This window comes from Palaemon carinicauda, chromosome 3 (assembly GCF_036898095.1).
Source record: "Palaemon carinicauda isolate YSFRI2023 chromosome 3, ASM3689809v2, whole genome shotgun sequence".
Taxonomy (NCBI): Eukaryota; Metazoa; Arthropoda; class Malacostraca; order Decapoda; family Palaemonidae; genus Palaemon; species Palaemon carinicauda.
Window position 1 is genome coordinate 195,728,672 of NC_090727.1, and position 7,500 is coordinate 195,736,171.

Sequence of the window (7,500 nt, forward strand, 5' to 3'; positions counted from 1 at the left end):
TTTTTACCTTTAAATACTATAATATTTATCCATTATTTGAAAAAAAAAATACATTATAGATAAAGAAATAAGTTGATATTATAGTTACTATGTGACACATTTTCTGGCCATAATTACAAAAACGCATAAAACCCGCACACAATATCTAAGTTTTTCCAGATAAATCAACATAGATAATTAAATATTTATTTTGGAAGTCAAAGTCAAACTTTTCGAATTAGTAGCCTTATTCTAAACTCGTAGAAATATGCACCGTATTTTTTTTTCATACGGTCGAGAACTATACGATCAATAACACGTAGATAATGTGTGATATAACAACAGGAGTTCAAGAATTTCCAAAAATATTCAAGTCACTGAAAAAAGAAAAAAAAATAATAAATAAATTTAATCATGAGTACATTCTTAAAACGATATGTAAATTGCGATAAACGTGAACTAGTACAAATAAAGAAAAGGTAATTTATTTCTCGAATATATATTACAATAATTTCGTATTGAATTATAAATTCTTAATAAGAAAAAAACACATTTGAAAGCAAAAAAAAAAAAAAAAGCATAAAATTCAAGCAATGAGGATTAATATATCAAAATGTAACTTTTATAAAATTCTTTCAATTCTTTGCTGCTTCCACTGACCAAACTTAGTCCCACTAGGATTATTCCAGTCTGGGGACTACGTTTCTTAGGGGAAATAATTCCTTATAACTTCATTTTCCAAAATACATATAAATAATTGTAAATTATTACGTATCCTTATCAGTGTTGGGATATTTGTCCCGATATCAAACCCTCTCATTGATAGCATACAACACTTTATAAGTTCAGCAAGACTACTACTACTAAAAATTCTACAATTTATGTACAATTGGACACAAGAATTCCTGGCACACCTCACTCAGAGAAATGCACCTTGTCACACATTTTCCACGCTACCTGTTCATGCATTTTGGCCTCCCCCACTACCCGGCCGAGCAAGCACAACCACTACCATCTCTTCTTACACTAGCTGTTTGGTTACTGGTTACGCAATTAGGGTGTGATGGGTTACACTTTCTCAGAGTGAGAAGCGCCTGGAATTCTTATGTCCAACTGTACTCTTGTAGTGTTATCGGAATTTAATGTTATATCATATCACAAGCACTGATAATTATGTCGTTACTGCTACTATAATGACTAGTATTAATCATGATAATGGTTTTAGATTCATTTTTAAGATCCACTGAGCAGCACTCCTGGTAATTGTTTACAACACCACGCTCTCCTTTTACTCCAATATAGTGCAATCCTGCAGTTCTCATCTTCTTGCACAGTAATCAGGTGGTTATTTAAATTCTGAGAAAACCATAATTAGCAAGATATGTTGAGGAGAGGGGAAGGGGTTATAAAAAGAAAATAGCTCGGTTTCCTCCTAAACGACTTACAACTGACATGTCAACATAGTCAACCAAACAGATTTCGTGATGCCAGCGTTCATAAACAGAAGTTCGTGATGCCATACATAAACAGAAGCTTGTGATATCAGCGTACATATGATATACTGTATATTCAAAATATACCTAATTAAAAATGGATTGATTACTCAAAAGTGTCCATAAAATATACAATTTACAAATAGTGACACTTTTGAGTGATCACTCAATTGTTTATTAAGTATATTTTGAATATACAGTATATCATATGTAAGCTGGCATCATGAACTTCTGTTTATGTACGCTGGCATCATGAATTCTGTTTGGTTGACTATGTTGACAAGTCATTTCGCGAGGAAACTGAGCTATATTCTTACTATAACCCCTTCCCCCATCCTAAACATATCTTGCTAATTATTGCTTTCCCAGAATTTGAATAACAACCTAATTACTGTGCAAGAAGATGAGAACTGCAGGATTGCATTATATTGAAGTAAATGGAGAGGGTGGCGTTGTAAACAATCACCGCATTTTTACCCATTCGATTCAAAATAGGAAGCAATAAGTAGAAACTCTAAAAACATTAATTTCCCGGGAAAGCCGAGGGAGGGAGATATTTCCCAAATAATAATGAAAAAAAAAAAAAGCCAAAGGGCAGAGCTCAGACAGCTTTGTGAAGGAAAATAAATTCAGTCGTCAACAATTTCTATTTCTTTTGTGTCAAGTTCTGGGATTTTTCTCCTTTTTCCGTTTTCCTCGAGTCCTAGCCGAAAAAGGGGAATATGTTTCTTTTACTTAGTTCACGTGAGAGATAGTTATTCTGGAGTGCTTTCACAGGCACGAGAAAAGAAGAGACAACCCAAAGTAATTAGCTTGATTGAAGGGTGTCAACAAAATGCAAAGGAACATGAATTATTATAATGATCGTTGAATAAGGATACATTTCATCTTTGCCGCTGATTATTTGTGATGTTTATACAGTGCTAAGGCGCAAAGCATAGCAATCTTCAAATGAAAACACTCTCTGATAGGATAAAAAGATAATACAAAATTTCAGAGTATATATCAAAATTAGAAGTTTCTAAACGCCACTTCTTGGAGACGACTTATTACGACAATAGAGTTCAGGTAGACCCTATTTACTCTACATCCGAGTTTCTTTCATCCCTACCATATTTGCCTTTTGATTCTAAGCCACCAATGATATTAAAAAAGGAAACACCTTGAAGAGTGGAAAAATATTAAAGTGTTTAGCTTCACAGCGGAAATAATGCTTGTGGTGTCTGGATCGCTGGTGGCCATATATATGAATATATACATACACACACACACACACACATATATATATATATATATATATATATATATATATATATATATATATATATATATATACATATATACATAAATATATATATATATATATATATATATATATATATATATATGTATATATATATATATATATATATATATATATATATATATACATATACAGTATATATATGCATATATATATATATATACATATATATATATATATATATATATATATATATATATATATATATATATATATATACTGTATATATATATACAGTATATATATGCATATATATATATATATATATATATATATATATATATATATATATATATGTATATATATATATATATATATATATATATATATATATATATATATATATATATATATCCATTAGGAGCAATCTTCTCCATCTGAGATATTACAAAGATGTATTGATCCAAATTGGAATACAAGAAAGACTGTTCAAGAAATGCAAATAGGCAAAAATAAGTAAGGTTTCTATAGTCTATAATTATACGAACAAGAAAGCAAAAAGCAAAGTTTTAAATTGTTGAAACAAGATTTTATTATAGTTGTAATAACAAAAACCAGTAGTTTAAGGAACTAGACAATATCTGTATGGTGAAAAGTTTAGGAAAAAAATTAAGACTAAACTAAAACCATTACAGAATTTTCAGGAGATGAAGCCAAGGATACTTTTAAATAATCAGACATTCAATTTCCTTACAGATATCTTGTTTTTGTAACGCTTGTTATGTCACTCCTTTGAATTTCCGTATTTGTTGTCACACTTCTTTGATTTAAAGGTGTCTGGTTTCAGTTCCAGTTTCATCAGAACAGTACTCACCAGAACGTCAGCTGGGCAAGGCCAACCACAGCATTGGCCTCTCCAGTAAACAGCTTAAAGTCTCGTTCCCGGGCGGGGATCGATCTGCCGCCATACAAATGCTAGGCAAATACGTTACCGCTGAACTAGCCAGTCATTCCTTTGATAATAACCCAATCACATTCAATTATACGTATTCGCTGTACTTTTCCTTCAGCAGCAATGCTAGAATAAGCGACAGGATCTTGACAAGTATCAGTTATTATAACATTACAATAATAACCTATGAATGGCTCGTCCTTTTTTTTACTTTCATCAAGTTTGGTAACAATAATACGTGGTCGTATGTGTATGTTTGTGTCTGCGTGTGTGTGACATGGAAACAGAGAAGTAATAGAACATTTTGTTGTAGATGTAGATAAGTAAAGACTTCGTTATTTCTTCTTTACAAACACACTAAGAGGTGTAAGGATTAATCAAAATAATAAGTCAAGTAAAGCACTGAAATTTTGAAAATTTTCAGCAACGCTATATCAAGAGAGAGAGAGAGAGAGAGAGAGAGAGAGAGAGAGAGAGAGAGAGAGAGAGAGATCCATTAATGGATATCTTTCTAATTAGGAAACCTCTACAGTATCACCAATCTTTATATACAAAAACTCCGCATCCAACTGAAATATATATAAAAATTTGGCACGCTGCAAAAGAAGTTTGTCATTTTCCTTTTCCCACATCAACCGCATCTAATCTTAAAAGCTGCTCAGCTCCGGCCATTTATTGGCCCCCGATTTCTCAAAACTTTTAAGTCTGGTTTGGAGCGCCATCAGTGTCTTTCAAAATGATAAAAAGTTTTATTTCAAGGCGATTATTAGTGAGAATTTGGCGTTTTGGATTAAAAAAAAGTCAGTCAGAGATAGTTATAACATTAATATAAAACCAAGACAATGAAGAAGGACGTGAATCAATTCTACAGCTGATTTCGTAGAAGAAAGTTCATCAAAAGAATCCGAAATACTTGATTTTCAATTTAGATATGATGAAAAATTGTAAAATTCAATTATTGTATTGTCGATTAAAGTGTAGCAGTCAATAGTATTTGTGGAATATATACATGACACATCCATCATGTATATATTCCACAAAGACATAATACACCAATCTTACCCTGGGTGGTACGAGTATATGACTACTACCGTATGTCCTCCTAGTTGTAGTAAGTAACTAAAAGAACAGCTGCTACCTTGTAGACTCTTTTTAACAAAAGACTAGGCCCACTCTCAATGACTGTGGACACTACTGCCTTGCAGTTGGACGATTTAGTCAAAGGCCAGGTTACTCCTAATAACTGTGGCTGATGACTGCATCAACATATGATCATAAAAATCCTCTGTTAAATTATAATCCATGCCTGATGCTATTAAACATGTGGATGCGGCTATGGCATCCCCTATAAATGACGCATTTCAGGATCTCCCTCCAGGTGTGATATATGAACTAGGGGTACCACAAAGTTCAGGACTGCGGCCAAAGAAATTATAGTGACAGAATGGAAGATCAGAGCAGGTATTTGGAGAGCAGGTATTTTGAACGGTTTTGAGCAGGAGACGATGGAAAGGAAATGAAACCAGATATATATATATATATATATATATATATATATATATATATATATATATATATATATATATATAGATAGATAGATAGATAGATAGATAGATAGATAGATAGGAAAATGGTACAAGCTCTATTAGAGTGGTTCACAAGAGGGAAGAAAGGGAGTTGGGTTTATAATACATAATAACTGGAAGTAAAACTGTAGAAGTAAACTAGAAAAAAAAATATACTTCTAAAAATTTCAATTATAATTGGGGATCAGACAGTAAATAAAATTTCATCATAAGCCTCTTAGATGGTTTACGAAGAATAAGAAAAAGAATAATTTAGATAAGAGTTTGAAGCAGCTATTAGAACAATGAAAGAGGAGGAAAAGCTAATCAGAGTGGTTAAGTGAAAAGGCCATGAGTTTGGAACTAGAAATGAATATAAGGGGTATCTGTCGGAGATGGCCCAGAGTTTTGAATTAGCATGTGCAAACACCTGGTATCAGAAGTTGAATAAACACCTGATAATCTATGAAAGTGGAGGAGTGAAAAGCCAAATACACTAAATCTCGGTTAGAGGAGATGACAAAATCAATGTGATGAACTGTTAAGTGATTTTGGGGGAAACATAATTTAAACAACATAGACTGATAGTGAAAGATTTTAAATGAGAGTTAGGAAACCTATGAAGAGAAATAGTAGACCTAGAATTGTTTCAGACCTTGACAGAGAAAAGGGTGATCAATTTAGGAGGCTTGTGAGAGGGAAATGACTGGAAAACTTGAACTTAGAGATTCGACAGGGTAACAGAGGGGTGGGTATAAGAAAAATATGTGTAGGGGAAATAGGAATTAGTTGGAAGAACCAGCGGATATGGTGCGTAGAAAGTAGAAAAGTGGTGGTATGACAGAGAGGTGCAAGAGTCAATTTTAAGAAAATAAAAGGCATTTAAGGACTGGGAAGTATTGCTTGCAGAGGAAGCAGAGAAACGGTACAGAGAAGAAGTAAAACATTCTAGGATGAAAATAGGTATGGCTATTGGAAGAGTAGTAGAGCAATGGAATGAAAGGCTAGGAACAAGGTAATGAGAAAAGAATATCTATAAAATTTCAAATTTGAAGAAAAGGCAAAGACGAGATTTGGAGAAACAGCGAGTCATCAAGGATAAAGACAAAAATGTATTGCATAGTGATGAAGCCATTAAGATGAGATGGAGAGAATATTTTGAACAACTATTGAATACTGAAATAGAAAAAGAGGAGCTTGGAAAACCAAAAAGGGTAGGAGGGTCAGAATGCAGAAGTGAAGTGGGCATTGAGTAAAATAAAAAATGTCAAGACACCAGGTCCATCACAGTTTTTAACTGAAGAATGGATGCTAGATTTATTAGGAACATTATAAATAAAATAGATAATGCATAAAGAATGGAAGGTGAGTCTAATGGTATCTATATTTAAGTAGAAAGGTGATGTCATTGAATGTGGTATAAGCGAAATTAAACTAAAAGAACCTGGCTTGAAAGTTTTTGAGAGGTTACTAGTTTAGAGATTAAGAGAGATGGTAAAGATTGACACCACAGACTATTCTGTGCTTTCGTAGATCTAGAGAAGGCTTATGATAGAATACCAAGAAAAGTGATGGAAAAGTCCCGGAGAAGCTGGTTACAAAGGTAGAGATGATGTACAGAAGTACAACAACAAAAGTACAGTAATAACAGCTGTTGGGGAAACAGAAACCTTTGAAGTTAGTGTCAGATTACACCAATGATCAGTAGTAAACTAAATTTTCTTTTTGTTGGTCTTGGGTGTATAAATGAAGAGATAAAAAATGAAGAGATATGGGAGTTGCTAGATGCAAATGATTTGGTAGTTACTGCTGAAAATGAGGAAGACTGGCAGAGAAGGGTAGTAGAGTGGCAAGAGACTTTGGAAAGGGCTGGCTTAGGGGTAAATGTGGATAAGACTGAGGCTATGGTGAGCAGTAAGGAAGGTAAGGACAGAATAGCCTTACATTAAAGCAGAGGCTCGGTTATAAAAAAGGTGGAACAAGTTAGATACTTGGGAGCTACTATAATTCCGGAGGAAAGATGTGATGCTGAAGTTAAGAATAGAATAAAAGCAGCCTGAGGGAAGTGGAGAGAGGTAGTAGGAGTAGCAGGTGATAATTGAGCTAAAAGTAAAGATCTTTGGCACAGTAATAAGACCAGTGTTAATGTATGGATTGGAAATGCAGGCTCGAAGACGAAAAGAGGAAGCAAAGGTTAAGAAAACAGATATGAGAAAATTGAGGGGGACTATGGCAAATGCTGAAATATGAAGAATGACAGGAGTAGTG

At 33.3% G+C, this 7,500-nt stretch overlaps 1 protein-coding gene across 1 annotated transcript in view; it reads right to left on the minus strand.

The window, feature by feature from the left end:
* The window catches only part of LOC137638162 (relaxin receptor 1-like), a 125,586-nt gene that overhangs the window by 86,953 nt on the left and 31,133 nt on the right, over positions 1-7,500 (minus strand). The gene's annotated exons all lie outside the window — the stretch shown is intronic.